This window comes from Crassostrea angulata, chromosome 3 (genome assembly GCF_025612915.1).
Source record: "Crassostrea angulata isolate pt1a10 chromosome 3, ASM2561291v2, whole genome shotgun sequence".
In the NCBI taxonomy this organism is placed as follows: Eukaryota; Metazoa; Mollusca; class Bivalvia; order Ostreida; family Ostreidae; genus Magallana; species Magallana angulata.
Genome location: NC_069113.1, coordinates 17,332,932 through 17,343,335, shown reverse-complemented (window position 1 = coordinate 17,343,335; position 10,404 = coordinate 17,332,932). Strand labels below are relative to the sequence as shown.

Below are 10,404 nucleotides of genomic sequence, written 5' to 3'. Positions count from 1 at the left end.
AAAACATATTAGTTCTCGGTATTGTAGGTCAGAAACTTGTGGTTAAATAAGCCAATTTACATCCACTTGTCATTCCTTATGTATAACACCTTTTGAAGAATGTTAGTAATCCATGAATGATATGTAAAGTCGGCTCTGTTGCAGTTATTAAAAGGCATGCATAAGCCCAAATGTATTCTTCTTTTTTTACTCTGTAGTCACAGTGGAATGTTTCACCGATGTTTATGACAAATTTTTAAGTGTTGTATCTACTAAATATGAACAGTTTCAAGTGCTGAGTATTAAATCTTGAAGTTTACTATTATTATATAGACAATGAATCAAGAAATGGGGGTTAATTATGCATGTAGTAAGAAAGAAAGAACTCTCTGCTATATGGTATAGTGTTTTGCAGCATAATGCCTAGACCAAAAGTTGGCGTGCAAAATGAACAAAAGCTGGATCAACGGAGAGTAAAGGATCAAAGTCCAAAAAAAGAAAACCAGAAGTCAAAAACAGCAGGAGGAAACATTAGTAGAGAAGGTGAAGCAGGCAGATATAGAGAACGGAGCTGTTCCAACCATTTCAGACAGGAGCGAGACCTCCTTAGTTTGGATGGTGAATCTGAATCAGGGATTAGCTTTAAAGAGATAAAAAGGTCAGATGATGAGTATGCTACCAAGCAATGAGAAAATTGACACTTATACTTGGTCAACCCCTATTTCAAAAATGGTTCTACAACATTTGAAACAGAGCAAATGGGAGGATAATTTAATTTACCTAGCAGTACTACTCTCTTATAACGTATTGTCTGATTCCGAAAATAGTGATTTTACATTTAAACTTGAGTAGAAAGACAACATAATGGTGGTACCGAGAAAAGCCAAACTGTGTATTAACTCTTTTTTTTAATAAAGACAACATATAGGCATGTGAGTTTTTGCGTTTTGTTGCTATATATGCTGAGAAAGAAGATGGGGGAATAAGATAGTGCAAATGCCCATTTGGTTTAGTCATAAAATACAATTTCAAATTTAAATTCTTCCAACTAAATATACTTGATAATGTACAGTTTTACAAAAGAGCAATTTCTTTCTATATTCAGTTTTTAATATTTTAACAAACTATAAGAATTTTTTTTTCTAAATTTTGTGTGGTATCGAACGCTTAAATGCTATTTGGGATTTTCATAACCTGGAATTATCGTTCGTAATACGAGTTACCTCTCCATTAGAGCAGGTAAAGCGCTTTGTACCAACGTAAATAAATGGTTGAAATAAACGTTTTTTGTCTTGTTTAATCGGCTATGATACAAATTGTCAATGTAGAAAGATGATTGTGCAATTAAAGGATGCTGTTATACTAAAACTAAATAAACAAACAGTAGGGATATTTGACAAGCGCATTTAATTGTATGACAGTATATCCAGGTACATGCCGTGGTTTTTGAAAGTGGATTGGGGGGGGGGGGGCTCATCAAAAATACTTGAGAAACCAAAAAATTAAAAAAAAATATTACAACTTCTCAAATCGTGAAAATCCTAATGTAAATTTATGGTTATATCTGCTGCAAGAAGTTGGGAGGGTAGCCCCCCCCTCATTGATGCCATGCGCCTGCCATCTACCAATAAATGATTTAGTTGCTGGCGGTGAAGTGTGTGGTTTCAGCAGAGCTTTGCTGATACATGTACATTGCATTATACAGAGAAGTGGACATGCAAAGCAATCCTTAAGACATGGATGGTTTTGTCTGTCCACCTCTCAAAAGAGAATATTTCAATCTATCAGTAGGTCGAAGTACAAAGATAAGCATTATACCTATGTACGCATGTATCCGCACTGATCATTGGCGGACCTTACTATACTTCCTCTTGATGGATTTCATTTAGATTAATGAATGACTAATTTCAATTTTGTCATCATGGGCATTTAAGAGATAATGGATAAAACCATCTGCAACCTAGCTTTTGCGCAATTTTTTTCGCATACACCGTTTGCAATCATGTTTTCATTTAAAGTTGCGTTCCGATTTTGATCAACAACATTCACGTTTATATTTATTTATATAGTTCATTCCATTCCTAATTTTTCATGAAAAGTTTATTCCCTAAAATGGCGTTTGCTATAGATAGTACATGAATAAAGTACAATTCAATTACATAAAGGACACTGATATAAATGATAAAAGTAATAAAGCTACTGAAAGTAAATCAAACAAACTACAAACTACGCGTCTAAGCTGTCTCCTCAAAGACTTAAAAGAAAATGGATCTCTTATTTTAAACCAAAGACAAATTCTTATTTCGATGAAATCAATATTTTAAAGCGCTGAGCTCTATTTTCAACGCTGTCCTTCCAACCCCATAATACCAGTATCTATTTTTTTTTTTTTACAACGAATCTGTTTTGTTGAGAAATTCAAATGATTGTCATTGATAAAACATACAGCTGCCTGAATTGATGACCGTCGGTGCCTGGTAAGATACCAATACCCACTGCTTGTATACGTATTTTTTTTTCATGAAATCATGGCGTTTCGAACAAATGCATCTCAACAGGCTAGAGCAAACATATTTGGAAAGAGTGTTCGGGGGAGGGGAATTGTTGTTGGAAGAGCAGACCGACTGAAAATCAAGTCGAAATACAATTAATAAATTAAATCAATCACTTCACAATTTCCAAAATCCCAGTCCGTGAAGTTGACGGGCGGGGAAGGGGGGGATTCGTATATTTGTATCTTTGAATTTAATCAGAATTATATATATATGCATACTTTCCCTTAGGCCTATATTTTTTTGGCATTGTCCTCAGAAGAAAAAAAAAATAGGGACAGTTCGTTAAGAATTTATATTTCTATATTTGATTTCCATAGAAAAAAGTCGATTTTCAACTCCAGCCATCTCTAATATTTATAACACCTTTCATTTCTGCGTTACAGGTGGGTTTATTTTATCAGAGAAACCACTATACCACCATCCATCCGTAAGCTGACAAAGCTGTAAGAAAAATCGTTATTAATTAACGACGTTAATAATTAACGACTTTTCTTACAGCAAAATACAGCAAAAACATTTGATAATGTTTAAACTACCAAACAGCAAACATCAAAAGATATTTTTTTTAATTAAAATGAACGCAAAGAATGCGTTTGATTACAATGTATAAAAGCCAATATAATTCTACATTGCTGTAGAATAGAATTTCTACTATGTGGGAGGAAAAATCCCATTGATGGTCAAAATAATTCTAGTGAGGCAGTTGCCTCATTGCCACAATGGAATCTACGCCCCTGGCCTTATTGTCACAATAGAAGCTACGCCCCTGTATAACGTGATGAACATGTTTTGCTTAATCGGCAACCATTGCGAAGAAAAGACATTTTGATTCTTATTTTTGGGAGATACTCTTTTTGTCAGCTTACGGATGGATGGTGGTATAGTGGTTTCTCTGATAAAATAAACCCACCTGTTTTGCAGAAATGAAAGGTGTTATAAATATTAGAGATGGCTGGACTTGAAAATTGACTTTTTTCTATAGAAATCAAAATCAGTAACAAACAATGTTAAGCCTGTTTTTTAAGCTGGTGCCTCTGAAGAAGATCGAATGAGTATGCGAGCAAAGATCAATTTCTATGCTTCAAAAGTTGGAGAACATCCTAACATTTAACATTTCATGGGAGCAGTGCTTGATGACGAAACTCGGAAGTTATTTTTTTCAATATTTTATCATGTTTATTACTGAGAAACTTAAACCCTGAGATATTAAATGTACTTTTATTATGAAACCAATAACGACTAAATACAGATTGATAATTTCACTCTTTACAAATGTAGTAGTTCTGATTGAAGTCATAAATTTTGATGTTCCTTTTTACAGTTGGGCCATACATGGTTCTTGAATTTTGTGAACTTGGCCAGCTCAACTCTTGGTTACAACAACAAAAGAATACAGCGAATGAAGAAACATCGGAACAGCTTTGCAGAATATGCTACGGAATATGTTAAGGAATGCTGCATTTAGAAAGTAGAAAAGTAAATTGTACGATTCACAATGATTCTTGATTTTTAGTTAAAATATAAGTACAAGACAAAGTTTTAAGACATGCACTTGTAGGGGAAAGTGTACCGACAATGTTGTGATAATTATAAGTGTCCGACAGAATCCTTCGAGATGTCAATAAAATTAAATAATATTCTATATTTCAAGCTGGTACACAGGAGACTAGCAGCTAGGAATGTTCTTTTAACCAGTGAACTAGAGCCTAAAATTTACGGATTTTGTCCCCAACAACAGGAGGCTGAAGGTGAAAACAAAGACGATGATGGTGATGCAAAGGAAGATAAGGTCTGAGTACTACAAAAATAAATAATATCCTTAGATATCTATAAGACTTTGATCTTTTTGAAATTTAAAATCCAGCTATTTTTATTCCGTCATATCTTTCTTGCGACCGGCGATTTCATTGTTATGATAGACAAGAAAGTTATCGAACAGTATTTGCATTTTGTGATATAAATCATATACATACCTTAATTTATTGTTTAGAGTCGTATACCTGTGAAATGGACAGCTACGGAGTGCTTGGTAACGATGAAACATGCCACACCAAAAAGCGATGTCTGGTCTTTTGGAGTAGTTCTATGGGAGATATTCAGTTTCGGTATGCTCTAGATGTTTAAAATCATTTCATTTTTATATGATACGAGTTTGTTTGATTTGAATTAATAACGTCTTATTTTTTGGAGGAGAAGTTCCTTACCCAGGTACTCGGAGCAGAGATGTACAGGCTTATCTACGAAACGGATATAGAATGGATAAATCCGAATTTGCTGATGATGTGCAAGTTTTTAATTTCATTTCACATTAACAATGTCTTTCCAGTTTCTGCGTTTATAAAAACATATTCTAGTATACATATTTTACCTTTTATCCTCCAAGTTTCCTTTTCCATATGATTGTTAATTACCAAACATAAAAATATAATTCTTACATAAAACTATTTTATTTAATTAGCTATTACAACATAATGAAGCAATGCTGGAAAATGAAACCAAAACAACGCCCATCTTTCCGTGACATGACAGCTGACATTGGGAAAACCTTCAGCTCCGCACCCTCCGACAATTTCTATTACTACTCCGAGAAACATTGATTGTCACATTCGTCATGTGTTACCAGTTGTTCTTGTTATTGGCCTTGTGTAGAAACTGAATGCATCAACGCTGTTTTTCTTTTTTTGTGACAGCATTTAAATGAAATTCAGTTTAATATATATCTTTATTTTACAATGTTCGATGGTTTACATATCTCTTATGCCAAATATAGAGATATAAGTTGCCAAATATAGAGATATCAGTATCATTGACACTTCAATAATCGGGGCAAAAGTTGGGCCGGAATTTCAAAAATTGTTTTCTTGTCTCTAATAGTTATTACCTGTTATTATGAAATGGAAATATATCTGCCTTTGGAAGACATGTTTTAAGCATGTTTATATAAATTAAGATTTGAACGGCTACCTAATTTACTCTGAATTTAAATGGGTTAGAAAAGTTTATACCTCATAAACTGCTAAACAAACAACGAGTAGCTAATAATTCTTTACAATATCTGCTATTAGTGTGGAAAATGGTTTTTATATTTAAATATTATTATTATTAAACTTCAAATATATATATATATATATATATATATATATATATATATATATATATATATATATATATATATATATATATATATATATATATATATATATAGTTAAATTAAGTTCAATGCATTAACGCTTATCAGCTTGTATAAAACACTTTGTAATTTATTACAAATGGATATATTTAACTTTAATTGTCCTTGTTTTGTATATAGACAGTGCGTTTAACTTGAAACACTTGCTAAATATATTTTTGTATTGTGGACGATTAATAAAATTGTTATAATTCCAAAGAATGCTTTCTTTTTGTGTACTGAAGAGGGACTATGTCTAAGTTCCCACATACAGAGTATGCATAAATCAAGCTGTGTTGTATATAAATGCTGTGAAAACTTGGCATTTTTGTTATTTCTTGATGAGAGAGTTATCCTCAGGTAGTTTATAATTAGATTCAAGTTTGTTCAAATCATAGATCCCGGGAGTATGGTGGGGCCACAATAGGGTGATCAAGTTTTACATAGGAATATATAGAGACAATCTTTAAAAATCTGCTTTTCAAAAACTATCAGGCCAGAAAAGCTCAAATTTGAGTGAAAGCATTCTCAGGTTGTGTACATTCAAGTTTGTGAAATTCATGGTCCTCGGGGGTAGAGTGGGGCCACAAGAGGGGGATCAAATTATACATAGGAATATATAGAGAACATTTTTAAAAATCTTCTTCTCAAAAACTATCAGGCCAGAAAAGCTGAAATTAAATTGGAAGCATCCTCAGGTAGTGTAGATTCAAGTTTGTTCAAATCATGGTCCCCGGGGGTAGGGTAGGACCACAAGAGGGGGATGAAGTTTTACATAGGAATATATAGAAAAAATCTTTAAAAATCTTCTTCTCAAAAACTATTAGGTCAGGAAAGCTCAAATTGAGTGGAAGCATCCTCAGATAGTGTAGATTCAAGTTTGTTCAAATCATGGTCCCCGGGGGTAGGGTAAGGCCACAATGGGGGATGAATTTTTACATAGCAATATATAGAGAAAATCTTTAAAAATCTTCTTTTTTAAGACTATTTGGCCAGAAAAGCTTAAACTTGTGTAGAGGCATCCTCGGGTAGTGTAAATTCAAGTTTGCAAAATCACAGTCCCTAGTGGTAGGGCCGGGCCGTGATGGCCGTTTGAATTTTTACATAGGAATATATAGAGAAACTCTTTAAAAATATTCTGGGAAAGTTTTCGGTCTAAAACGCAGTATATAGTGTGAAAGCACAGGCTATGCAGATTTAAGTTTGATGAAACCATGATTCCAGCTAGAGAAAAGTGGGGCCACGAAATCGGGTGGGGGGGCGTTATATAGGAATAGAGAAAAAATTTCTTACAGGTACAACAACAAAAGGGGCTTGGTATTTACCAAAAAAATGAGGTGGATAAAAATTGGCAGATTTTCAATTTTTTTTTAGCAAGATCTACTGTACTTAGTTGTCCAGATATTTTGATACTGGAATGCTAATTTGATCAGTATTAAGGCAATTGTTGCTCAGGTGAGCGATGTGGCCCCTGGGCCTCTTGTTTGTTCGTTTGTTTGGTTTTTTTTTTGGGGGGGGGGGTTGTTGTTTTTTTATGACAGTTTATTTACTAACATTATTGTTATCAGTTTTCGTACTTTAATACTTAAAGTAAACAAGATTTCATAATACGCATTATTTCCCTTTAATCTCCGACTACCGCTAAATTCGTTTTCGATGTCTATTATAGCGTTCATCGCTTCACATCCCTTGTATGAGGCTGATAACCCTATCATGCTTCCCCACATTCAGATATTTCATTCATCCGACCATGTTACAACAATTAAATGGAAAGATTTGTTGAAACACGTTTTGAAAAGTAGTATGACATTCACTGCACTGGTAAGGAATGTATAATGAAAGACGAAACAAAACTCTAAAATAAAGGCAAACATATTTCAAAAACCTCGATCATTGTTGAAAGTTTCCTTCTGAGGCACAGCTTAATCACCGTACATGCGCAAACCACACACTGTATTTGATAGTACAGTGAAAGCATAGCCGTTTAGAAAAACGGGATGTTGTTGATGCTACGTTGTGACTTTCAAAGATTTACTGTATATATTGACAATGTTTTATGTAGTGTGGCCGGGATCTACAATATAAAACAATATTGTATATAGTTTCCTTTGTTTTTTTACAAACATGTTATTGCAATGTGTATTTATGCATTTAAATATCCGTGGAACATGCTGAATCGGTAAGCAATCGACCCTAACTTTCTCGACCGGTATATATACACCTGTGGCAGTTGTGGAGCGATCAAAACTAAAACGGTGACCCATTGCAAATGCTTTTATGAATTCATGTCAGCTTCAAAAGAAATGATTATATTTTGATCGTGTTAAGATAATTATTCTTTTCATTAATAAAGTTTAGTGTTAACATTATCAATTCATTTTTCAAGCAGTACATTAAAACATTGTTTCTAATGAAAACTTTAAATAAATATTTTTTTGTTTTTTATAATTTATTCACAGACTATGCATGTACAATCGTAACATAAAAAGATGAATGAAATTTGAAACTCAAGTAACTAATATTTTTGAGATGATCCGCCAACTATCCTTGACCTCATTTTCTTTTCGTATGTTCAATGAATGGGAAGAGTAGATGTCAACATATCTAAAACATTTAATGTATTCGAACAGTGATTTTGTAGAGGGTAAAATATATTTACATCTGTTAATATAAATAAACCTTTTTGCTAACAATATCAATAGATTAAGTGCTCTATACAATACAGGGATGGCATGTTTACATCCAAAAATTACTGTTTGTTCATTAAAACACACATCAATATTGCACAAGTTCTTTAGTTTTTCCTGTATTGTAATCTAAATGTTTCGTGCATGCAGACAACCATAAAAAAGATGACTTATTGACTCCTTAGTTTCATGGCAAAATGAACACATTTCAGTATCTAATATTTTGATATATATTATATAAATAAACGAGAGTTAGTGCACAGAATTCTATGTAAAATTTGGAATTGGAAACTTATCAATTTTGTGTTCATTGTGACATTATGAGGAATCATAAAATATTGCTCCCATTCGTTTTCTACAATATATATAGACATTCTTTCTTCCCATTTGTGTTTTATATTTACAGGGGTTTCGGCGACAGATGATAAAAATATAGGGTAAAAAAGTTTTGATACCTTTTGCGCCTTTCTTAATTTTTCAATATTGCAATCAAATATTTCTTCTCTCGGGACATTCGTTATCAATTCTTTCCAATGTTTTTGGATGGCTGATATTAGCCCATTATAAGTTTAAAAATTAGTATGAACATTAAATTTGTCTTGAAAGTTGCCGTTGTCATTGATAAGATCATTGATAAAGAATATCCACTTTTTGATCCAGTGAGATTTACAAACACGTTGTCTATTAATTAATATTTCATTATTGTGCCATAGTGGCTGGCGTAGAATTTCTGATGGGGCTGTGGTAGGATGCTGCATAATTTCGCTCCAGGCTTGCATTACGCTTTGCCAAAAATTATTAAAAACTTGCATGGCAGTCGACAAGCCTTCTCTAAACTTTAAATAAATAAAGAAAGAAATCTCCAATTGTTTTTATTTTAGGCTACTTATGATTTGTATGTATCAAGATGAATCGAAAATGATTACGTTTGTCTCTGTTAATCAATTATGGTTATAGAATTGCCTTTTGTTTTCCAGCCTTGAAACGATTTTTTTACTGATTGTTTGTGGAGAAAGGATTAGAACCAGCATCATGTTTTTAAAAAATGGATGTACTTGGGTTTTATTTTTAATTACTAGAGACTTTCCTCTCTTGAGGCAGTGCCTTCACCTTATATTATTGAACGCCATAGGGCACACAAGCTTGAATTTAAAGCTGACTGGCATTTCGTTTAAATCAATAATTTATTAATTTGATATGCAAAATAAAGAATAAGTATAAGTTTTGAAATAATTATAAATCATAAATCATATTTGTAAAACATTATCAAGATATTCAAATATACCCTTAATCAGGTGGTTGCACTTGTTGAAAAAAAAACCTTGTTCATGGAACTTTCATTTTAGGGTGTATGTAACTAAAATGAACAAGTTTACTATATTTACATGCTGAGTTGACTTATTCAAATTTTTGTTTTATCAATAATACAAACACCAGAATAGACAATGCTATGTGAAGGTAACGTCATTTTATTTCACTTATAAACAACTTAAAAATTTGTTAATCATCGAATGAATGTATTGCCAAAGAGTAATTTTATATTACTTTTGCCTAACTGTTTAACCTAAACGACACTATCGAGTAGATTTTATGTTTCCGAAAACTGTGCACGTCATGATTTGTCATGTGGAAAAAATGGGGAATATTACCAAGTGCATTCTTCTACACAAGGAAATTAAAAGATTGTAGATAAGCAAGTATCCATAGATTTAAACTTAATTTTGTCGAGAAGATGTTGATTCATTGTGTAATGAATCCTTTTACAGGTGGTACACAATTGTACTATTTCCCTTTTCCGTAAATGAAACAGGATCTTGTATGTAATTTTGTTTCGTTAGTCATTGTTAATAAGTATTAAAAATTTTCTGAAAATCAAGTGTGAATCGAAAGTAAGCTATTTGTTTAAATTTTTCTTTTAATATCACGATTCTCGAATTTTAGTAAATCATGTTTTAAATCGTAAACCTGTTGAATTTGTTGTCACAATGCAAATTTACAGCCTTGTTGGTTTGTT

General features: G+C 32.6%; 1 pseudogene; it reads left to right on the top strand.

Annotated features, from left to right (window-relative positions):
• Positions 1–398: 398 nt before the first annotated feature.
• Positions 399–907, top strand: LOC128175768 (uncharacterized; annotated as a pseudogene).
• Positions 908–10,404: the final 9,497 nt, after the last annotated feature.